The 25,511-nt window shown below is 43.8% G+C and overlaps 1 long non-coding RNA gene across 1 annotated transcript; it reads right to left on the bottom strand.

Moving 5' to 3' along the window:
* Positions 1–17,134: 17,134 nt before the first annotated feature.
* LOC109301488 lies at positions 17,135–20,575 on the bottom strand. The gene is made up of 2 exons (XR_002098544.1): positions 20,383–20,575; positions 17,135–19,646 (listed from the first exon to the last, which is right to left on the bottom strand). It is a non-coding gene; the product is annotated as an uncharacterized LOC109301488 (long non-coding RNA).
* Positions 20,576–25,511: the final 4,936 nt, after the last annotated feature.

Raw genomic sequence — 25,511 nt, 5'->3', positions numbered from 1 at the left:
TGCTTCACCACCCTCCTAGTGAGAGAGTTTTTCCTAATATCCAACCTAAACCTGGCTTGCCACAATTTGGGACCATTGCTCCTTGTTCTATCATCTGCCACCACTGAGATCACTGGGAATGAAGGGGTTTTGTCACCCCAGGGGCACAGCGACTGTAGGCACCCTCACAGCTCTCCTTAGGAACTTGAGCTCTCCTATCAAAACTAAATAGCACAAATCAACCCTGAGAGTGTCATTAAAAAAGTGCTCCGTGCCCCTGTATAAGCAAATAGTTTAAGTGCTATAAGTGGCACTCTACAACACATACCATGATTTCTATATTTTGTAGGACAAATGAAGCCTCTAGTTACACATTGGAAAATGGCTTCCTTTGCATACAATCTCTTAATAAGATGAGGGGAAAACACTCTGCATACAAAGTCTACAACTAAACAACTACCAAAGGCCAGATCCTTAACCTCTGTACAGTCACTTTTCACTATTCCAGTGCTGTGAAAGTGTCATTACTAATATAATTACTAAGCATTGCTTTTAAATTAAAAAAAAAAATGCTTCAAATCACACCTATCACAAAATACAGACAGACCATGTCCAAGATATCTCCTATCCAGTGTGTTAATTTATCATATTTACTCAAATATAATATGACCCTGAATATAAGATGATCCCCAATAATAAGATTTTATATAAAGAAAAAGTATAAATTTGTTATAAATTGCCAGGTATACAATCTAACTATTGGAGGTTTTCCTTGAATTTGTCCCTTTCCCACTGCTACAGAAGGAAAAATAAATATAGGGGGTCATGTAGCCCCCTTGCCCTCTGCCCCCCCTCACACTTCTTCCCCCTGCAGCCCCTTCTCATCTCCTTATTGTCAGACCCTACTCTCATTGAGCACATGGAAGTATGCAAAGACAGAAACAGAAGTAGGAGTAACTAGGATACAATTTATATTGGTTACACATTTATTTTATAAAACTTGCATTATGACTTTATTGACTAACTTCTTATGGACAATGAGGAAGTGACTTAATGATTTTGCTTCTTGTCAGATTGATGTTTTTATTCCTGATTATAAACAAAGTTTTATTCCACTATACTAACACAAGACCATTTAATTTTTCATTTAACCTATTGTTGCTTAAAATCAAGTACAGTAGTCTGAAATCTATTCTTAGTCATGTTAGATCCAGGCATTCACCCAAGTTAGTGGTGCCCAACCTTTCTGGGCTGTGGGCCGTATGAGTAGTGTGGGATTGGTCTATGGCCCAGATCCAGTGTACCAGGCAGGTGCGGCTGGTGAACTCAGACTGGTGGGGCGGGTGGAACATCCCACAGGAGAGGGGGTAGGGAGGGGAATTTCCAGCCACCCAGGAGCGTGGTGTGGTTTGCAGCCAGCCAGGAATGGTGCGGGGGGTGTCCAGCCTGTAGCGGGGAGGCTACAACCCCCGCCCCTCCACTGCCAGCTGGCTGCAACCTCCCCTCCCCGCTCCCATGGGACACTCCACGTGCCCCACCAATCTGAGCTCACCAGCTGCACCTGGTACCAAGTTGATCCCTGGTCTCAGTCGAGAACAGAGTCAGCACACAGCACATGTGATCTGGCGTGTGGCCCCAGCCCTGTGGACTGGATCAGGCCCTGCCCAGGGCCCAACCCCAGCCTTGTGCATGCTACGTTGGCCCATTGCCCCTGGCCCAGGCCCTGGCCCTGCCACAGCACAGGCCAGATGAAGTCTTCCGTCTCAGTCTCAGTCCTGATTCTGTACACTCCAGATCAGGCTGAAGCACTGACCCCAGCCCTATACATGCTAGGTTGGGTCTACTACCTCAGACCCGCATGCTGGCCCAATCCAGCATGCAGTGCCATATCATCTTGCCATAGGGCTTGGAAATTTGGAGGCAGGGAAGTGGTAGCAGTGTTAATTGCCACTGTGCCCCACCACCAAACTTGCAGACCTGTGTGGAGCCAGATGACTTGGCTGGCTCTACAGGCTTACAGACCAGAGTCTGAGCACTGCTGACCTAAGTGAGCCCTTCAATTCTAAGTTATCTCTGTGCTCCTGGCTATGATTTTCATATTGCTTGTGGCAGTTTTTGCATTCTGAGCTCTCAAACGTATATTAACAACCTTTTATAGAAGCAGGACATGGCTGTTCTGGTTCCCCTGCTTAACCTGTGGCAAGCAAGGGTGTTATGGCTTGTGTTGTCTCAGGGTTTATGGTAGTCTTACAAAGAGTTTAGATTACAGAATGCATAGGATGGTTTGGATAGGGATGATCCCGCCCCAGACAGGGGGTTAGACTAAATGACCTCTGGAGGGCCCTTCCAGCCCCACTGCACTACGATTCTAATGCCTACAAAGTCCCTCTGCCAGCTACCAGCAGACAACAGAAGCCCTCTTCCACTCAGGTGCAGCTCTACTAGCAGAAAGTGGGTTTCTGCTGCCATTGATGAGTTTTTTGGTATAAATTTGCTCAAAGTTTTTCTAGTGGAATTTGAATTCTGCAGTCAAAATTGTACTACAGAGCATGCTGTTCACTGCGTGCCCGGTGGGAGGACAGCTGGTACCCCCAAAGTGAGATGGATTCATGGGGCCATGTGCTGGGCTGGATGATAAGAAAGCGGGTCTGTATAGATACCTACTGACATCAGCAGATCTCTGTGTGTAAGCATAAGCAGTTCAACTGAGTAGCACAGCTTTCAGGATCAGGACCTTAATTGCTGATTCTGTGAAGTAAAACTACACATCTAATGAGCTTCAGTAGCATTCCTGATGAAATCCTTGAGGCTACTTACATGGGTAAAGCTAAGCAGATACACAACTCTGGGATTAGGGCCTGCATGCAGTATTTTTAATTCTCCAACAGCATGCACCTTACTTATTATTTTTAAGCATGTTGAGCATGTAAGGTCCAAGGTCCAATAAGGAACAGGAATCTACATGTCTCCTTAGATTTTGCGACTGTGGTCAATAGCTGTGGCAAAGAATCCAGTTAGGGGATTTCTTAAGCAGGTTCTGAGGTAATAATTAAGCCTCTTTTTCTAGGGAAGAACATGAGTCAGTTGCATCTGTTCTCACATTAAAAACTTTGCCAACAAGAGAAAATATCTTTACTATCTGCTGGGGGAAGGATAATGGAGGAATTTCAAAGAATGCTTGAAGTTATTCCAACTAAATTGTCTCACTTCTTTGAGTTTCTATTTGCTATAATTCTATCCATTTAATGACAATAGAATTGCTATTGTACTCATCCCTGCTCTCTCTCTCTTTTAATGGCTGTGAAAAGAACACATTTGTCACACAATAAAACCAAAATGGAACTAAGCCTTGTAGTCCATTATTTAATCCAAGAAGGACCACAATTAGCAAATAAAGGATAGAATGCAAACGAGTGCACTGTACAAACAAATCTGCTTAAGGGCTTGTGCCGAAGCCCGCTGCACTTTGATTTATTTCAGCAGGTTTCTAGCATGCTTTGATTCTGAGAGACTGATTCTGGGCTGCAGTTGCAGAATTTGAATCTCAGTTTGAGACGCTGAAGAAGTCAGGACTGCTGGAACCCAGACTTCTAGTTGAGATCTAATATATATCTAGCTTGGTTTCTTAGCAGACTCAGAAGCTTTTGCCATGGCTTGTAGCAGCAGCAAAACTTAGGGAAAAAGAAAGATAAGTATAGACACTTCAAAATAAGTGTATCAATTAAGATACAAACATGTCTGAAAATGGTTTTGGACATTGGTTTGAAAATGCTTGTAAGCCCTAGGGTAGACAACTCAAGAGAGACCAGAGACAGTTTCTACACTGGAAATTTCTCCCAAATGCACCAGCTGTATACCACCGAGGAAAAGGTTCCATCAGAGTAATTTATAAACCTTCCTTACTTGAATTCTGCTCAGTTAGTTTTTTGCTGTTTCTTAAAATGAGTACCAAGAAAACAGCAGCAACTACTGGCAACCATTTCACCATCAGTTCTTTCTTTCTTGCAACTTTCTTAGTTATAACCTAAGCTCAGTATTAGGATGAACTATCATTTCCTAGAGTAGCCCAGGTGCTACGCAGCTGGTACCCCCTCTTCACTTGAAAGGATGTCACCGGGGTTGTATATGCTGTGCATAACTGTCTAGCTTCAGGCCAGCTCACCTCCTTTCCCTACAGAGCAGATCAGAGACCAGGGACACACAGTGATACTTAACTATTTACAGGTTTAAAGACAGTAACTCTTATTAACCCTAAACTCAGGCAATCTCAGCCGGATACGGCAGATGAAGGCACTATATTAACACAGGCCTCGACCCTCTTTGGCCTTCTGGTTAGTGTACAGCCCCTGCCCTCAGCATGGCCCACCAGGTGGCAGGCAAAGGAAGAAAACACAGGTTAAATAGTAAATCAATAAATGAAAACCCGGCAGTGATGGAACAATAACTGAACATACCCAAGTGAGATTACATCAAAGAAGATACAATGCATACAGATAACCAATACAATGAATTCAGGTACTGAGTTGGGGTTGCGCTAGCAGGCTAAATAAAGCAGCTTACAATCCTTTCATAATACAACAGTAGGAATACAGGTTTACAGCAAAAATCCCAGCAGTACAAGGAACCAGAACACAACAATGGCACAGCAAGTATGCCCAAACAAGAAATACCACCGGGGAAAGAACCCGTTACCTTAAGGAAACAATCACCCTCCCCTATATCACACAACTAGGAGGGGCCCCGTAACTATGAAGTCACCCTTAACAAATGGGGCCCTTAACTCCTTTCTCCACACAAAGGGTGCTGTCCTATGGGGCTTCCCTTTAATCACGGAAATGGGGAGGGCCCCTCCTCTGGAAATCCCAGTCCCTTCCCCTCCTGGGAACTGCAATGCGCTTCCCGGGTGACTCACAACTTCCAGCAGCTTTGGTGAGCTAGGCTCGTCTCTATCTGGGGGTTGGCTGCAGGTGCTTCTTTTCTTGCTGCGTGGTTGACCTGTCTAGTTGCTGTTTGCTGCCAGAAAGCCCGAGCTGCCTTGTGCAGCCACCAGGCCTATCAGCCTTCTCTCAGTCCCATGCACCGCTCTGTGCACCCAAGGGGTACCTGCAGGGATGGGGACCCATGCTGTCTTGTGCAGCTGTGGCATCCCGTCAGCTCTGCTCAGCTCTCTCAGTCCCATGCACCACTCTGTCCTCTGAAGGGGCACCTGCCTCATGCAGGGATGGGGACCCATGCTACCTCATGCAGGCGCGCTGGTCTCTTCAGCTCTACCAGCCCTGTGCACTGCTCTGTGCACTGAGGTCTCCTGCCTCATGCAAGGTTGGGGACCAGTGCTGCCTCATGCAGCTGCCAAAGTCCCATCCACTTTCCAGACCCTCGGTGCATCCAGGCCTGGGCACCGCACTTCAGGAGGTATGTAGACAACATAGAGAGGGTCCAGAGGAGGGCCACTCGCATGATCAGGGGGCAGCTGGGCAAGCCCATCGAGGAGAGGCTATAGGACCTGAACCTGTTCAGCCTCCACAAGAGAAGGCTGAGGGGGGATCTAGTGGCCATCTATAAACTGGCCAAGGGAGACCAGCAGGCAATGGGAGAGTCCCTGTTCCCCTGAGGACTACAGGGAGTAACAAGGAATAACGCCCATAAGTTGACTCAGAGTAGATTCAGGCTAGATATCAAGAAGTGCTACTTCACAGTCAGGGTGGCTAGGATCTGGATCCAACTTCCAAGGGAAGTGGTGCTCACCCCTACCCCGGGGGGTCTTCAAAAGGAGGCTAGATAATCACCTTGCCGGGGTCATTTGACCCCAGCATCCTTTCCTGCTGTGGCAGGGGGTCGGACTTGATGATCTTCTCAGGTCCCTTCTGACCCTACCAACTATGAAACTTTGAAACTGTGCTGCAGCTTTTTCCACAGCAAGGCTGGGAGCAGCCACCTGTCGCTTCCTCCTCGATGGAGGTGTCTTCAGGGTGCTTCTGGGGCAACTGCTCTGCCCCGCTGGTCAGCTCTTCTGCAGCCCCATCTTCATCGTCCCTCATCAAAGTTGCCCATGTGCTGGGCACACAAGCTTTTATCCCTTCTGGAGTCTCCGCCCCCAGATTGGAAACGGACCAATGGGAAATCCTGAGGGGTTAGTTCCCCCTCAGGTCCTCTTCTTCACCTTGCCCCCTGGGCAAGCCTTCCTCCAGCCTTCTCCTGATTGGTGGAGAAGGGAAATGTCCCCACCAGTCAGCCTGAGCCATCCAACTCAAGCCATCAAGCCGGGCTGCCAGTGAACCCACACTAATATCTGTCATAATGAAGCCATCCTTATGCTTGATGTAGCTAAGTCTTTAGAGGTCCAACTCTATGAGGTGCTAAACCCTCTCAACTCTCACTGACTTTAGTAGGGAGCTGAGTATGAACAGCCTCTTGCAGACTGACTTAAAGAACAGTGCTTTATAGGATCAGATCCTATCTTTTTCTTTAATATACTTGTACCTTATTACTTAATATAAACATTACAAGTACCCATGTACATTCAAAAGCATTGTGTTCATACTGTTGCTGCTCCTCCCCCTTTATTGCATGAATAGCACCAGGCAGAAGGCAAACATATGTCTCTCTGAACCACTTCGTCTCGGCCTTGCTGCATATTACACTTAGCACATGTTAAACACACTTAAAACATGACTTATTGTGTGTTCAAGCAGTAAAACACATGCTAAGACTACTCAATTCATAGCAAAGTTACAACTTTTCATGTGAAGAGCATCTCCAGATTGTATTCAAGAAACACATGTTCATCTATTGTTGAACTGCTGCATGGAGATCATATGAGCAATTTGCAGACCTCATGCTGCCATGACCCCTCTGCTGTACGAAGCATCCACACAGGATGAGGAAAGCCACACATCAGGAAGACAGAACCTGGATCTTTCACTTGTCAGGTTTTTCCAGGATCAGTTTGAAAGCTGTGTGCCGAGAGCCCCAGAGGTTCCTGGGGCTGGGTCTGAGACTATCAATCAGCCCAGACACTGCACCAGAGACAATTCAAGACACCAGTGCAGTATGAGGGCTGCCAGTACCAATCAGTGAACTGTGCAAGTCAGAGAGCATAGTAAACATTACTGTGCAACTTCTCTGAACATGTTCTAACTTTAATACCATGCAAATTTAATAAGTACTAGGAGTCCCATATAAGAAGACCCTAAAATGCTACCCTGCCCTGGCTTCTGCCTTCATTTCATTAAGACTGTTGTATTCAGCCTTGATAAACTTTCTATTTTACAGGGCATTCTGGTCGTCGTCTTTTTTTTTTTTTTTTTTTTTTTTAAGTACTTGTAGTCAGAACTATAATTTATCCTTACTACCTGTTTAGCTCTGTTGATCATCAGTATAATTCTTGGTGCTAATTACATACTGTCTATTCAAAGCTGACCCAGCCACTGTCAGGCTTAACCAAGGTCAGAACAAAGCTGGAAAAACAAATAAGTAAACTGCCAAACATGAAGGAAAGGTTAGACAGTAGTGGGCAAAGGTCTGATGAATCCACTTCAAAGCTGGCCTTCCCACCCAAATATTTTTGAAGTATAAGTGTTCCTTTAGCCTGTATGACCATTGCCCACTGCAACTAATAGGAAGCCAGCGATGCAAACAAAGTGCAGAAGGAACATCATTGCCATACAATATCATATCAGTTGTCTTTGTAGCCTAGTATCTGTATCTCTGCTATAGCAGATGCTCCACAAATTTAGATTAGCCTAACCAGGTGCAGTTTACTGCTGATGCTAAATGATTTTGTTTGTACAAAATACATGTAATGAATCACTGCTGATGTCTTCCAACACCACATAACTGGGCACCCACAATGCAAACAGAAGTGAATTAAGTTAATTACAAGATAATGCAAGATGAATCAGAATGCCTGTGCAATGACGGGTTGTGAAGCTATAGAATTGTCTGAGGATTTACTACAAATGCAGCATGCCAATGCTGGTACCTGCTCAGGGTGTGGGAAAAGGTAAAGCAAATAAGATGCGTGTGTTAAAAGTGCTATAGAAAATAATACATAGAACTAAGTTTTCAAATGTGAGTGAATGCAAAAATTCCCTCTCTCTGTCAACATGACTACTGAAAGTGTAGCATGCCAAGCAGAAGTCTCAAGTCCTGCTCACTCCTTGAAAAGGATGTACAAGCAGGCAAACATTGGTGCCCTGCCTCAAAAACATATATATCATATACATATAGATGTGCCCCTATCAAAACCTGCCTCCATCATCTCACAGAACCTAGGATAAAGAAAGTTTCCCATCTTATGAATATTTTAGGCCTAGTGTAATTTTCCTGTGGCTTTTTTTTTTTTGTCATCAGATGATGAAACCCATTATAAAGCTTCCATGTTACAGGATATTAACACAATCCTAATTAAACTGAAGCTTCTTTTGAGGTGAAAGTTTTTTACCTTGATTTGTTTTATTGTAACCATGACTTTGGATGATGGAGTTGGAAATTCCTGTGCCCAATCCATCAGCCATCAGGTTCTTCAAGGATGTTTCTGCCATGGATGCCTTCTGAACTCCTTCCTATAGCAGCAACCATTTCATTTCAGGCAGTTAGTGATCTCTTTGAGGCAGGGACTGTCTCATCCTTCTGTGTTTGTCCACTGCCAGGCACAATGGGATCCTGATCCCTGAGCATAGTTCCTCTCTGTCTCTGCTTCCATTAAATACTACCAATCCAGCCACCACTATCCTATGCCAACATGCTCATGTTGATGAAGCTGTTTCCCATAAAGTCCTCTGATATCTAGAGTAGAGGAAAGTGTCCCTTCTCTCCCCCTTTCTATGTCAGCACATTCCAGCGTATTCTATTATCTTGAAAAGGACGGCGTCTAAATGGCTGTTTGATTGAATCAATATTGTTACAGGTTGGCTTTGAACTTGAAAGACATGTCCAAACCCATGCCGGGAAAGAGAAGTATATGGATCTGTCCCAGTGTTTTGAAGTACCCACACAATCTCTCCAAATAGTTACAAACGTTATTACGTAGTGCATTCTTTAAAGGAGAGGGACTTCTCTGCTTCCTAGTGTTAACAATTATAAAGCTTTATCTACTTTACTGTAATTTTATTGACGTATAGATGTCCTTTCAGTTCCCTTTCTTTTGATTGCATTTGATTCTTATCAATACATTAAAATAAAATGTCTGATTTATTTATTTTCATTGTGCATTTAAAAATTTTGATCATTCTCTCTTTTGGGCACAGTGAATTCTTTTTGGAGAGACATCCTTGCAGCACACATTTCTAGGAATGCAAAGTTCTCAAGATGGGATCTCTCAGGACAAAGGAATATTTATTGAAACTGTTGCCCCCTTGCAACCGTTACCTTAAGAAATCAGCAGTCAGCCACTCTGATTCCTGAGCAGCGTGTTCTATAGCTTTCTGATTATCTCTTATTCTTAGCTGACATTCTTTGCCAAAGAACTCCTGCCTCATGCTAGGACAGGAACCAAGCAGGCCAGGCACGTCAGGAAACATGGTGTGAGCTGCTTGCTCTTTGTCTTGTGGCTGATTCCAGTAGCTCAGAACTTTGGTTCCAGGAAATCCCTACTATCCTCTCCCTCTCCCACATGTGCTCCCAGGCCCAAGTGTGCAGACCCAATAGATAGCAATAATCTCAAGAGATGACAGCAGTTACAGCAAAGTAATTCTCTCTTATCTATTTTCCTTCCCTGCCCCCCAGTATAAAGTCTCTCAGTAAACAATGCTCCCAGAAGTGTGCTAGAATTCATCCCAGTGAAGCAATATTCTGCCAGAAGACAGAAAGGCAAAAATATTTGATACACACCCCATACACTTGACTGAGCTCAAAGCAAGTGTGGGCAAAGGCCCCATGTGTTTTTGGAAGGCATTTTTACAGAGCTGAACTTTACCAAATAAATGCAATCCATTTGTAAATTAGCAGATCTACCCCTTCAAAGACGGTAGGGCATCCTGGCATAAGACATAGTATGGGATGCTGCCTGCAGCTTTGCATCTTCAGTTTATTACCTAGCTTTCATACTTTGGAAATTGTAATCACCTCTCCATTATCCTCAAAATAAAAACGTCATTTTGTATTATTTTCTGTTGTTGACAATTTTAACAGAAGGACTGAATACTAATACTTTTTAGCCAAAGACTGATGAAGGCAGACTAAGCCAGATATATTTCTGGCCTCTACTATAGAATATCATGGTGTCATTCTTCCCAAATACATTCTCTGCTCCAATCCTGCTACTTATCTCTTTGTAGTGGGAAGAGGCTGTAGCTCCCATGTGGCCTTTAGCATCTGGCTTACTGGCTTCTCCCTACCTCCCTGCCCCAGACACTGAATTACATTGCAGATCTCTTCTCCAGGGAGGTGACTCCTAATTTTCTCCCCAATAAAACAATGAAAGCTTCTTATTGATGGCCTAATAGCTCCATACTTGATCATTCTTCCTAAACCCATCCCGTTATCTTCAAATCCTGCTTATCACTTGTACAAATGCTAACTATTGTGATAATGCATCTGCATGTAAACATTTTAATCAGCTGTCAAGCACAGGTGTACTTTGGTATGAAGGACAGCTTGTAAGAATAAATTGTACTGTACTGAACTATCAGTGAGTCAATTCTTGACTCAGAATATTAAGCTTATTAACTGAACGTGATAATCTCACTGCATTTTATTTTGATTTTATTCTGTTGTCAAGCTGATAGACATTTGCTCATTCTGATTTTTGCCAGAATCTTTTGACCAGAAAATGAAATATGCAGTCACAATTTTGCAGTTTTTCTTAATTCAAATTTTTTTCCAGTCTCATATGAGATTTGGACCTCTGGTGCATAAATGTCATAAAAAAGTTGTAGTAGATTCTCATTCTCCAGTGGATCTGTTACTATATTTGCTCAAATACAAGATGAGATTTCCCACCCCCCTAATCAGCATGGGGAAAAAAGCCCCTCATTTTACATATAAAAGGAAACCTCAAATACATTGTTTACCATTAAACTCCTGCCAAAAGCAGCATGTGCTTAGTAATAGAAACCAACTACAAAGTTAATTAAATGCATCCAATACCAAGCATGACTATAAAACAGATGGCCCACATTGGGCAAATACATGGATAAGAATTTTTTTTGGGGGGGTGGGGTATGGGGGCCCTAAAAAATGAACTGCTACTCCCCTCAAAGTGAACTGGCACTGCACATAGAGACACTACACCACCAGGGTGGCACCAAGAGGTTCAGAGCCAGCTCCAACACCCTCCCCTTGGTGCCAAAACGCTACATTTGATCTTAACCAAAAGCAGAAAATCAGGTCCCTACAGTTTATCTGAATAAGATGTATGGTAGTGCATGCAGTCCCTGCAGCACTGACTCTTTAAAGGCATGGTGAGCCACTACACTACATACATTTTGACTTGCACTTAATTTCCACAGCCGAACTGTGCCCTTCTTTCTCATTTCCAATGATTCCTGTTTCTTTACAGGCCTTAAGTGTCTGTCAAACATCATCATCAAACGGGGCCTCAAACAGCTTGCCCAGAATCCCTGTTACCCCTTCTCTCAGCCTGTTACATATGGTTAGTGTGGCCCCACCCTCCATAAGGTGGAACCAGACCAGATTGCTCTGTAACTTATCTGCATATAAGTTTTGAAGGATTCCAGGACTCATGACAAGAATACCTAGTTCATCACGAACGAGGGGCTAATTAGCATCTGGGTTCTGCACATGTGGGGGAGGAGGTATTTGAACACACACATATACTGAGCAGTGCTGAGCTGTAGGGTCACCATGGCTAGAAATGACATTGACTGTGCTGGGGCCTAGCCCAATGAAATGTTAAATCATGAGTCTTTTGCTTTAAACTAATATCATGGATTGAGGCAGAACCAAGAAGTGCAGGGGCATGTAGAATGTGAGCCTCCTGGGTGATGAAAAAATTCAATGGGAGTTCATACAGCACTATGCAGGGTGGAGGACCCTCAGAGCCAGATACCAGAACCGTATGGAGTGGTAGGCCAGTGTTAAAGAGAAAACAAGAGACTTCTTCCAACAGACTGGCAGAAGATGAGCCTGGATGCAGAGGAAGCACCTAGGATTACCTAACGTGTAGGTTGCAGAGCCTACACAAGCAGGTGACTTGGGGATAGGATGCGAGGGAGGCCATGTAGGAGGTCAAGACCTGGATCAGGACCTGGTACAGTCAACAGACCAGGAAGATCTTCCTGGCCCCACCCCCTGCAGGGGAGAGGGGGAGGCAAGGGATCTGCCTACTTTAGCAGGTTAAATAAAACCAAGAAGGCAGGATGTATGAGGAGAGACTGAGGAATCTGGGACTCTTCAGTCTGGAAAAGACGACTCAGGGGGGACTTGGTGGCAGCCTACAGTTATATAAGAGGGGTTCATCAGGACCTGGGAGAAGAGCTGTTCACCAGAGCTCCCTAAAGGATGACAAAGTCTCAACGGCCATAAAACTCCAGGAAGGCTGATTTAGATTTGATACAAGAAAAACTCTCTTTATGGTGCAAGTGTCCAGGGTCTGGAACAGACTCCCCCCAGATGTGGTACAAGCACCTACTCTGGACTCTTTCAAAAAACATCTGGATATTTTTCTTGCTGGGATCACTTGATCCCAGCTGACTTGCTGTCCACGGCAGGGGGGGCTGGACTCAATGATCTCATAAGGTCCCTTCCAGCCCCTAATGTCTGTGAATCCAAGAGGGAGGCCATGTCCAGCTTGATAGATGGAGCAGGAGTGAGCCACTGGTTGAACAAAGGGATGCAGAAGAGTAGTAAAACACTGGAACAGGCTACTCAGAGAGGTTAGGGAATCTCCATCCTGGGAGGTTGTTAAGACCTGGCTAGACAAAGCCTTGGTTGGGATGATCTAGTTGGGAATGGCTCTGCTTTGAGCAGGGTTTTGGAGTAAATGACCTCCTAGAGCCCCTTCCAACCCTAATTGTCTATGATTCTGTGGTGGAAACAACAGTGGCCTTCTACCAGGAACTGTTCATGGCATGGGCAGAGGACCTGGGGCCCTTTGTTGGGGGGGAAGGAGGGGAGGGAAATGAGAGCCAGAAGTTGAAATGGCCATTGGAGGAGATCACCAAAAGTCTCCAGAGCTTCAAGAACATTAAGACTTCTGGAGCAGAAGGAGTTCTGCATTACCTTCTGGGGCCAGCTGGGGCCAGACCTGGTGGTTGTATATAAGAAATGACTGCAGGAGCGCCACCTTGAGGCCAGGATGGATCTGGCCCTCATAGCCCTTCTTTCCAAGAAGGGGGTGAGGGCAGAGTTGAAGAACCGGAAACTCAGTGCTCCTGAATTTCAACTATAAACCAATGGCCAAAAGTTTTTGCCGAGGGCTTTAAGTCTATTATAAGTATGGTGATCCATGAGGACCAGTCATTCACAGGCCCAGGGTGACAGATCCATGGAGCCCTGCTGTAGCTGTGGGACATGCTGTGGTACCAACAAGAGAAAGGGCAGAACATCACCATGTTGAACTTTGACCTGAAGAAGGCTTACAAGTGAATGTCTCACCAGTTCCTGTTCGAGACACTGAAAAAGATAGCGGTCCCCCACAAACCTTTGTCACCTGGATAAGGATGCAGTACCTGGTTTGAGCAGATGATGAATGGGTTCCTGACCACCCCAATCACGATGAAGTCAGGTGTCCAGTAGGACTGCCCACTCTCTGCAGTCCTGTTCATCTGTGTGTTGGAACTGCTGGCCCAGCAGCTCAGGTGAGATCCCGGGATCAGCAGAGTGCAGATCTCCAGGGGAAGCAAGGCAGAGACAAGGGTGCTGTGACCAGTGAAAAGTGTTACAACATACCCAGGTATACAGAGTGTGGATTTTGGCCCCTGCCACCATGGGCAAGAGCACCAGCCTAGTACTGAAGGAAATCAGGGAATTGTCAGCCCTGGGGGTCTGTGTCCCCCATGATAAGGTGCAGAGCTTTGGGGTGGAATTTGACTCAAAGCCAAGTAGACAAAAACCATGGGAAAGGACTGAGGCCAAAGTTAGACAGAGATTGGGGCTGTGGAACATGTACCACCTGTCAGTGGGGGAGGAGGGGTGTACATGGCACTCATGAGAGCATTGTTGCTTCTGTAAACCAGTGCTACTGGGTGCTTCTATAATATACACTGCACTAGTTTCCCCCACACACACTCAGAGCAAATCACCTATAGAAGTCAAAGATCCATGTGCATCTTCTGTGGCTGCAGATGGGAGAAGGTTGCAAGGACCACACTGTACAAAACAAAACAGACCGGTGGCCAAGGAATGCCATATGTCCTGCCCATATGTCCTCTGGGCCAGATCTCTGACTTGGCAGCCAGGGCAGATTCTAAAATAGTTTGCTTCATGAAGTATTTTGTAGGGGACCTGCTTTGATGCTGTTGCATGTACACACTACTCAACATATGCCTGTGGACCATGGACCCGCCGTGGTTCTACAGAGTCCTGGGTCACTTTTGGGACACATAAAATTATGCAACAAGGCCCAAAAGACCGCAACAAATGACTGTAAGATGCAGGAGGTGGTAAGGGCAAAAGATAAATTGTCACCTATAAACGTACTATCCAGCAACAGCTGCCAGGGAATGAATGCCATGTGGGAATGAATCTTCCAAAAGGACCTGCAAAAGGAGCACAGGGACTTGGACTGGCATGAAACATACTACTCCCTGTGTGGGCACTGAGATATAGAGGGGCAGACTCACTCACTGGGCTGCTCCAGGCAAACCTACCAGAGCAGGAGGAAACAACTGATCACCTCCTCTGGAGCTGTCTGTACACCAGGGAAGTGTGGTAGAGAGTAAATTAATTCCTCCAAATGGTGACAGGAGTCAAGATACTGACCAGAGAAGTGGTGCTGCTTGGACACCTAAGCAAGGAGCAAGGGAACCTGACAGCCTGCTTTGACCAGGTCACGTCCTTCTTCATAAATGCCCTGAGGAAGACTAGGAACCTGCTTGTATACAGGCACATGAATCTCTCAGTTAAGGACTTCATCAGAATGGGAGTCCTCTTGTAGCACAGCTACAGCTGTATTACAAGATGACAGAAGGAAATGGAAAGATGATTATGAAAGACACATGGAAGAGGAAAATGGGACCCCCCCGAGAGAAAACACCAATAACAGTGACGATGGGGAAGAAAATGGTGATAGCAACGAAGAGGGGGTGAGCGACGAGAACAAAAGGCAACAGATTAAGTACTGGAGAAAGAAATACAAGGGGATGGAAAGAAGAGGGGAGCGTAGAGAGCATGGAGGTTGTTTTGCATGATTGTAAAAGTTAAAGAAGATGGGCATGTGGGTATGCAGTTGCAGTTACTATAATGGGGATGATTATTGTTAATTGTAGATGTATGTTATGGACTGTCAAGTAAGTAGTGTCAGTTATGAACCAGGACAGTAAAGGGTGTGTGTGTGTGCGCGCGCGCGTGCGTGCGTGTGTGTGTAAAATATACATTAAAGAACAAAATGAAATGCAAAAGTTCCTGCTATATAGAAGTAGGTTCAAAAGTGTTGCTTAAAAGCGTGTTTATGGAGTACCCATGCCAAAACTGAAAGTAACTTAAAAAAAATGCTTTGATTCAGAATGAACTAAGTCTATGGGTACTCATAGCGGTTTGTATATAGACAAATTCCTATAAGTCAGTGTTTTCAAATTTGTTCTTTACTTGCATGTGCTCAGGGAGAGTGGAGTCTGATAGTAAAGTAGGGGGAGAAGAAGGGGAAGAAGTTCAGGGGGTTGGGGCAGAGGGCAAGGAGGCCACTCAGCCCCCTAGATTTAAATTCCCTGCTGTAGCAGTGGGAGGGGGACAAATTCAAGGCAAACCTCCAATAATTAGATTCTATACCTGGAAAATTATAAACAAAGTTATTAATTTTTTACATATAGGTTCCAATTACTGAGGGGGGTTATCTTATATTTGAGTAAATACAGTAATTTATACCACCTGGGCCTGTGTCTTTAGTGAAAATGACTGATGCACTGAATAAAGACTGCATTATTGGTCACTTGCATTTCACCCAGGTTAATAATTACCAAAGACCCTCCAAAAATAGCAAGACTGTGGAAAATCAGGCTCCCAGAGATGTACCCAATTATTAGGGGTGTACGAAACGGGCCCTATTCAATTCAGATTTGGCCCAAATCTGGGACAGAGATTCGATTCGTATTACTGCCCCCAATTTGATTCAGCCGAATCCGAATTTGAAGATTGGATGCCGATTTGGAGAATCAGCAATTTGGCAATACATACAGCTTTAAATGTTTTTTCTACATACCTCAAGGTACTAGGCACAGCTTGTGATTGCTGCGATGCTGGGGTGGATGGGACGTCCCACAGGAGCGCGGGGGAGGGGGCCCTGTATGTTTGGCAGTGAATGCGTAAGTGGACTGGAAGTACTTCTGGTCCACTTCTGGGTCTGCCAGGGAGCTTGCTGACCCCCCCCCCCACTCAGTAATTGGCTACAGGGGGACCCCAGGTGCTCCCCCAGACCCAGGATGCACCAATTGCCGAACCATGGGGACATGGGGGGGGGCCTGCACACTCCCTGGCAGAGGACCAGAAGTGCTTCTGGCCCACTGCCAGGTGTGCTGCCAAGCATGCCGTGAACCACCTCCCACCCACCTGGGCGCTCCTGTGAGATGCTCCATCCATCCCAGCAGAGTAGCATTCACAAGCCGCGTGGTACCTTGAGGTATGTAGAAAAAAACCCCAAACACATAAAGCTGTGTCTATGTTTGAATTGCTGAAATTTCCCCAAATCAATTCAGAGGGTTCCGATTTGATTTGGAGAGATTAAAGAGTCTCCTGATTTGATTTGGAGATTCAGCCACTGAAATCAGGCTGAATCTCTGACCAAAGCTTCAGATGGCCCTACTGATTATGGGGAATGGATATGTGTGTGTGTCTAAGTAATAGCAGTGCCTGTCACTATTAAGCTGCTGTTTCTCTGTGAAATGTACATAATGCAATGCACATTACAGATCTAGACAGTTATTGTTAAATTAGCCCTTGCATCATATAATGCCCGATAGAGGTGTCTAGATCATCTGTTAGTTTTGTATCTGTTGAGCATGCCAAAATTGGTGTGCTTGAAGAAAGTGGATACATGGGATTTGTATATCTGGGTTATTCAATTGATTAATAGATGACAACATGGCAACAATGGTTTATTCAAAGTGATCCCTCAATTATCCCATACTAGTTTGTATTAAATACACAACAGCTCTTGAAGATAATGTAGCTCTTTGAATGGCTGTGGAGATGGGATCCTGTGTGAGTTTAGCTTTCTTTAAACAGCACCACTTCAACAGTATTGACAACATTACACATTTCCTGAATTGATCCATGAGCTCTCCAAAGATGATAGCAAATGAAGCAGTCAGCACCTCCTATTGTTCCACCCTCATGAATACACTTTCACTGTATTGCTACATTTTTAAATGAGCACTCTCAGTGGATTAATAAAAAGAGACAGGAAAAGTGATTGTACTTAAAGCCAAGATTGCGTGCAAATACGCACCAAGATAAAGTCTCCAACTGTGAATAAGGTTGACAGTGGTTAATATTAGCTTCAAGTTTTCCCCTCTCCAATATTGTATCCAAGATCAACATTCAAAAACAGTCAAGAGCGAACAACACAGAGTCTAATCTTTCAAACTCGATTCCCTGCCCCCTACAAGTAAAAAGAGAAAGAAGAAAATTACTCCAAAGTGATCCCTAGAAATTCAAGGGAGCTGTTTCCTTGAATAAGGCAGAAAACAGCAAGCAAAGTTTGGCAGGATCCGGTCTAGAACTTGTCAACCCACCATGTGTGTGTGTCATTTCACTAATTTGCTAAAACGCTCTTTTGCTTGTTTTGCTTCTCAGTGCCCAAGGCAAAGAGTCTCAGCTGGCTTGGTCTTGTGCTTTCTGGGTCATAATAAAGTTCCACACCAGCTCATTTGCCAACTGTTACTGGGAACAGGGGGAGAGAGCAAGGGGAGGAATCGTATCAATGGGAAATTTTATCCAGGCAGTGAGGTGTTTCAGGAATACAAGGAATTTAAGCAAGGAGTTTTCCATGGAATTCAAATTATTTTTCCTCTTCTTGGGCATGCTAGATTTCTCCCTCATTCAGACATGCTGACTTTCTCTTCCACATTACCAGAATCTATTTAAACTTCTGCTTCTGTTGCTGGTTTTTACCAACCTGAACAACTGATCCTTTATTTTTAAAGTATCACATTTTAGTTAGAGCATATAGGTATATTTTCAAACAAGGGGTAATGGGGGCAATAGGTATCTATCACTCCAAGACAGACGCTTAACCCTAACCATCATTACCTGAAAACATCCATAAAGAAGCATGTTATGGTAGAATTAGCAACCTACTGCCCGACTCTGTCAGTTCTTATGGACAGTTAGTGTAGACAGCACTAGGTCTTCTTGTCCTCCTTCCAGTAGAAAGTGTATTATGGCCATCATAAATACAGCTGTCTAAGTAGTACAACTGTGGCTGCAGAATGACACTGACACTGCTTTATGGCCTAGAGCAGTCAGGGCCAACCTTTTTCCCATGTGTCACAAATTAGCCTCACACCTGCTCCAAGTGCCACTCCAATCTCCCTCCTCTATTGATCTCCTGCTGCTTCCTGCCCTGTGCCACCTGTCCCCTCCATGATCGGTCATGTACCATGCAGAGAGGTTCCCTGTGCCACTTGTAGCACTTGCGCTGCAGGGTGGCCACCTCTGGCCTAGAAGGAAAATTTCTTCCCTTCCCCCTGAAAGCTTCCCCAGGATTTCACATTCTGGAAAGAAGGGGCTAGAACCAAGTTTGCCATACTATTCAGCCATTCACACCAGTGGAATGCCACCTGTTTGTCCTACAGACAGTGGCCATTCACATTTGTGGAGCATTTCTGCATACTTAGATAAAGGATGTACTGCAATTTTGGTTGTTGTTATACCTACTCCTATAGGCAGATAAACCATCTGCACGCATCAAGGGGCTGAGCTGCCCCAGGCCATGTTGCCAGGTCAGTAGCTGAGCTGTCTACAGAATCTACAACTTTCTCTTCTCATTCTCCATTTTAAATACTGAACCACACTTTCTCTCTGGAGACAGCATCCATAACTTTTGTTCAGTTTAGGGCCTGGTTTGGAGGGGTGGGAGGGAGAGCCAATGAAAGCACAGAGTTTCCTATTTTGTATTAATCTTTCAGCTCCATCTCTTCTCTTATCAAACTTGATTTCTGTATGGCTACCTGACTTATACCCTTCAATAAGCACTTTCAAGGATAGTTCACAATGCCTGCAATAAATGGGAATAAACTAAAGGCTCTCTGTTGTGTAGAGCTTATTGATTTTAAAACTCCTTCAAACAGCTCTATCAAGAGTAGCATGTAAGGGAACTCATCATTTATAAATTGGCTGTTCCAGAGATCAAAGGCCTGTCAAGGCAACGATTAGTTTTGGTAATTTATCAGCTGTGAGGTGGAGAGAGAAGGGCAGTTCTCCATCAGCTCCTGTCCAAAGTTGTTACTGTATGTCCTACCTGGCTTTCACTACAGGGCAGTCATTTGCTGCATACTTCACTCTTGAAGATGTTTTGTCAGCTTCTCTGATACCTGAACTGATGTGCAAGTCTATAAGGTGAAAAGGAGGCATTTCTTAGCCTACTCAAGTCACCCAAGCCATGAGTTCTCCATCTGTTCAACAATGCCCCTGTCAAAGCCCCACAGAGTTGTTAAATAAACTGGAATGCATCAAGGAGGCAAAATGGGCCCATTTTGTTTTTTGAACCTATAAAAAACACTCAGACTTTTGAGGCTGGGGTGATGAAAGACTGCATATAGCCTCTCTCATACCCATTCTCACCCTCACACAAACTCTGCATGAGCACATGAGCTCAGAGATATGTTTAACTTGAACTTTAGGCTTGTGACCATCACTGAAATAGAATAGAAGTAAATTCCATGGAAAAAAAAACACAACAGCTCTGCCTCATTACTTGTAGCATTATTTAACACTGGGTGGTGGTTTGGACACACCACTGAAAACATTTTTTTGGGAAGCTGCACACTGACTTCAGTTGCACCAACCTAACCAATAGTCTGTCATGTTAAACAGGATTTTAAATCAGGGCAGAACATGCTTTGAGTTCAGAATGTTCTGATAATGGAAAGGGAAGTAGGTCCAAAGTACACTTCATACTCAGAAGAGTCGTTCAAGGTTAGAAATACAGTAATCACACTTTTTATCTCTCTCTCTCTCTCTCTTGCGCGCGCGCGCGCACACACACACACACACACACACACACACACACACGCACTTAGCCAATGTCTAATCAAGGGAGACCTGCGCAACTTTGAATTTGCTTACCTTGTGTGTATGCTTTATGAAACAGGATCCTTCTCTGATTCACTAGGATGGTCTTGTGTCTGACATCTAACTCCTGCAGGGGCTGGCTTTGTGATCCTTGCATTCTTTTAACATATCCCACACCAAAAATACAGAGAGAGAATTTCACATAGGTGGAGGGTTCTGCAAAAGTTGCATTTGATTGCAGGAGCAGGACCTAAATAAAACAAACAAACAAACAAACAAACAAGCAAACAAACAAACCAAGAGGTTTTCAGTTTTGCTTGGAAACAGTATAAATCTTTTCAGTGATTTCAGTTGGCTTTGGATTAGAACAAAATGATCTGGTATTTAAGTGGGAAGCTGCTGTATGAGTGAAGTAGCTTTAAAATTAGTAACTGTAAATTAATATCTGTAAAATCGTATTTCTTGGAAACTATAGGGTCACATAAGTCAGCTGATTGCCATACTAGCTATAGGAATATAGAGGACTAAATATAGCCCAGACCCCAACGGACAACTGCTTTGGCATCACGTTCAAAAAGTCTCTCAGATTATCCCAGTTATATCTGGTTATGTTTACATGTTTAAATTTGTTTAATTTATTCTGTACCTAGTGAATCCTGGATCAAAACATATACAAATTAAGGAATAAAGAGGTAGTATAAACAACAAGTACCCTGATACTCTAGCATTACAAAAAGAGGTTGAGTAGACTAACCTATGCAAGGCAGATGATACCATATGAAGAGTACAAAATGTATTTAGTACAATAGTAGGTGTCAGTTCTGTAGCATTATACAGTTCGGTAGGGCTATCATTTCTAATTCACCCAGGGAGCCACATCAGGTGGAGCCCAGTTACGGCACAGAAGTTTATAAAAGTTTTAGGTCTCCTTACTCTAGGAAGCAGATTCTTAAGAGCAGTCACACTGAGATAGCGTAGGAAACAACAGGCCAGACCCAGTGTAAGCAGCTACATTGGTTGTTAAACTGATGATAGAGGAAACAAAGCGGGGCCGGGGGTGGGAGGCAAGAGGCAAGTAAAGTTTGCACCCTCTCTGATGTGCATGTGTGCACCTGGGTGGTGTGTTAGGAGCAGGGTGCAAGTGTCATTTACATTGAAGTATGCAACTACTTCAGAGAATCAATAAGAAACATATGTAAAGAGTTAATAAATAAGTTTTAATACGATTTATAGCTTGATGGTAGACATTTAAATCAGAAGAGATTTTCACAAATCTTCTTTCTTATATAAAAAAAAAATAATGTGCTCTGCATACATGTTATGAGGTGCTACTAAAAACAATACAAAGCATTATTACCTGAAGTACAAACATTTCCTATTTGAGGTGTTCTGTGGATTTAAAGTATTCTTAATTAATAGAAACTGCACATGGTGGTGCAAGAAATCTGTTCACACATATTAGCTGCTTAGAATTTTCCTCACTTACTGTATCCCATTATAAGCATATGGAAATCAGGGAGTAAAGTATATTTGGACTCTACAGGCCCCATTTTCATCCCAGCATCAAGAATCTTTGAACACTTTTTCCCTTGCCACATAAAGGCAGCTCTCCAACACATCGGTTAAGTAGCCCATGCATGGGAAAAAGATCTCTCTCTATGTCAGATGAGATGTACAGTCAACAGACAAGATCCCAGGGGGTATCTTGCAAGGTCTGTCATGTATGGATAGTGTCGCTATTCTTGTTTTCCACTCCACGCAATGGTATTCCAACCATACCCGCCGGAGGAGATGAACAAGTTCAGGCCAAACTATAAAAAAAAAAAAGAGAGAAATCCACCCAATCCTGCTGAACACTCTCAGCCTAATTCAGCAAAGCTCTTAAGCATGTGCTTATTGTTAAATATGAGTATTCTTCAAGTCAATGGCTAAGAAGTACCTTGTGGGATCAAGTCTATGGTTGTTTGAATGGTCACTTCTAGACCTGAACAACCCAAGATTAACCACAGACACATTTGTTTTCTCTCACTTAGGCAAAATGTGTTGCAATTGACAGTTGCTTCAAATACATAGCTCAGTAAAGTATCATGAATTTGAAGGCATGTCCTGAACATTATTCAATTTGTCCTGATTAGGAATAAGAAATGAGGGGGTGGGGGAGAAATGCTATGGAAGTGTAAAATGAGAAGCGAATAGGCAGAACAATAAAGAAACAGAAAGACCCGGTTTCACTAAAACACTTGTGTACATGCCTAGCTATCAGCATATGACTAGTTTTTTCTACTTTAGTTGGGCTCCTTAGTAACTGGCTGAACTAGGTACAGAGAATAGGAACATTGATAGTATCGACAGGTAGAGGCACAGTGTGCTCCTGCAGGGCTCTGGCAGTGGTGGCCATTGGAGAGTGGGGAGGATAGTTTTACTTGCCCCATCTTTCTCCGCAGTAGCGGAGACAATGGCTACTACAGTGAATGAGAAAACTTGATGCACACTGGTTGCAGGAGGGGCACCAGAATGCCCCCCTCCCCACCCCCTTTCCACTAGAAGTCTTCGCTATGTCAATTGTAGCAGCCCCACAGCATTGGCTCCTTAGGGGCTGGTCCTGGTGCCCTGTTTTTGCCAAGCAGCATACCTAGGGGGACAGGAAGAAGAGTCGCACCTGCCATAGCCAAAATCCTGTGGGGTGGCTCCTGTTTTGCTCCTCTCTCGTCTGGCTAGGTGCCATGGGGCTGCACCTGCACAGCAAAGACTCCCAGGGGCGATTCCAACACCAAAATGGCTCCAAGGGCAGCTGCCTCACTCCCCCTCTCCCCTGATATGCTACTGAAGACAGGAAAATGTGAAGACAGTACCTTTAGCCTAGTTATGGCCTTTGTTTTGGAAGCTGTTCTTTTATCACTTGTATACAATATAATTTTTTTTTCTAGCTAAGGGGCAGAAAAGCGCTTGTTTTTTTTTAAATTGAATCTCCTTTGGGGAAAAAACAACCAACCAAAAAACAAAACAAAAAAACCCACAAGCCAGGCTTAAATTACAGGAGAAAATAGCCAGTGAACTCAGACCAGTTTTACAGATGAAAAAAACCCCTAAGAGTTGGAGAGGCTCATGAAACCTCAAATTCCACTGGACTTGTCCATTCCCGATTCCAACTCCCATGGAGCCAAAGCATGCACAGGCAAGTTGCCCCATTGTTTTCAAAAAGTGATTTTTTTAAATTACTTCTTCATTTATTATCAAGTATCTGCTAAAGAATTAAAAAGAGCTCTAGCATCTTATGCCGATTACCATTCTGATTTGCTTAGTCAGAGTCATACAATAAAGTCCTGGGAGTTTCTGGGCCAAAATCTGCTCTTCTTTCAACTGGTGCATCATCCAGGAACTTATCCCAAGTGCAAAGGATATAGTGGTGGCTTATTTAGCAATATTGAGAAAGAGGCTTCACTGTAATATTTTAATCAAACATTTGGCTCAATTGAGGTATAAAAGAAAGAACAAGAGACGTTATTTTGGCTGAGTTTCCTAGCTTCATTCACACAATGCTTAAGCGAAGGGAAAAAAAAGATACGGCTAGTGCCTTTTTATGTTATCTGTAGCATTCTGTCTCTCTATGGATCTTTTCTTTTCACCATGTCTTTTTTCCCCTCCCCTACTTAATCAGAGAACCTAATTTCTGACTCTTGTATCCAAAGGAATATTGAGAGAGGCTTCCAAATTAAATAAAGATATCAATCAAGAATGGAAACTAGATTGGCCACATGAGATTCCTATTAATAGTACCATGATGCTGATGAGGTCAGACTAGGAATTGATATGATTTGATACACACAATGGTAAACAACCTGCCACAAAGAAGGCAAACACTAGATATTTTTTTAAGCAGAGGTTATCCAAATCACTTTATTTTGTAAATAGAGAAGCGTGTTTTAGAATCTAAATTTATCCTAGTGAGAGGAAACATGAACAAAGAAACTGGCATGTGGCTGAGTAAATTCTATACATAACATTAGGACATACTGGATGTTTCATTGTGCAGCAGGTCATGATAACGTGTCACAGATCATAATAGGCATTTGTGGAAGAATTAGGTCAGAATGGTGTAGATAAGAAAGGAGGAATTTCATTAGCATTGTGTTATTTTCCCAACTTGTAACTTCAGTCACATTTTGAAGTTTTATTTTTTGGTATGCTCATTTTAGCATTTCATTCCAAGGAACTTTTGTCCAGAGAAAATAAATAAAATTGGGTCATCCGGAAAGCAACAAAAATCATATCAAATGCCCAGCAATTATTTAATTCAAGTCAGCGCTGGGCAGAAATGGTTTTCCTGACTAGCGAAGTGTTTAAATATTTCAATTATTTTTCCATCTCACATGGTGGTGAAGCAAAGACTTTTAGACATTTTCATGAGAAGCCAAAAGGTAGGAGGGAAAATGCCCCAGCCTTGTGGTCCTGGCACACCTATGGAATGCAAGAGAATCAAGTTCTAGCCTGGGGGTGGGCAAAATGTGGCCCGTGGGCCATATGTGGCTCACCAGGCCATTCTATCTGGCCTGCAGGGCCCCTAAAAAGTTTAGAAAATTCATATTTATCAGCCCCTGGCTGCCTGTCATGCAGCCCTTGATGGCTTGCCAAAACTCAGGAAGTGACCCCACCCGAAATAATTGCCCGCCCCTGCTTTAGTTCCTGCTCTGAACAAGGTAGAGTTTGGACTTGAATGCAAGTCTACCACAACCAACTGAATGCTGTTGACCAATGGCCTGTTGGCTACCTGAGATAAAGGTTTAATCTCTTTCTTGAGAAGAAATTCCATCCTGGGCCACACAGAAACCTCATACCCTGAAAGGGAAACAGATTACCGCAAAAAGTGCAAGTTCTGATAAATAGTAATTTCCAGAGGGGGAGGAAAAGGCTCAGAGAAAGAATTCTGACCTGCTTTAGCCAAGTGCAATTACAGTAAAGGTGGAATTGGTCCTTAAATCAAGACACGTAGTCAGTGGTTTCAAAAGGAATTTTGCTTGTGTTGGTTTGCTTTAAGTAATATATACTGCTAACGGTGTGGACCTCAATGCCTACAATCCAGAAGAGAGGATACCAACATTAAGGCCCTCTCCCCCACCCTCTTTTTTTTTTTTTTTTTCCCCTGCCCCCCAAGAAGGGATTCTGACCTATCTGTAGAATTTCTC

Source organism: Gavialis gangeticus, unplaced genomic scaffold, assembly GCF_001723915.1.
Source record: "Gavialis gangeticus isolate Ggan-Ray unplaced genomic scaffold, GavGan_comp1, whole genome shotgun sequence".
In the NCBI taxonomy this organism is placed as follows: Eukaryota; Metazoa; Chordata; order Crocodylia; family Gavialidae; genus Gavialis; species Gavialis gangeticus.
The sequence above is the reverse complement of the archived record's forward strand: the minus strand, read 5'-3'. Positions and strand labels throughout refer to the sequence as shown.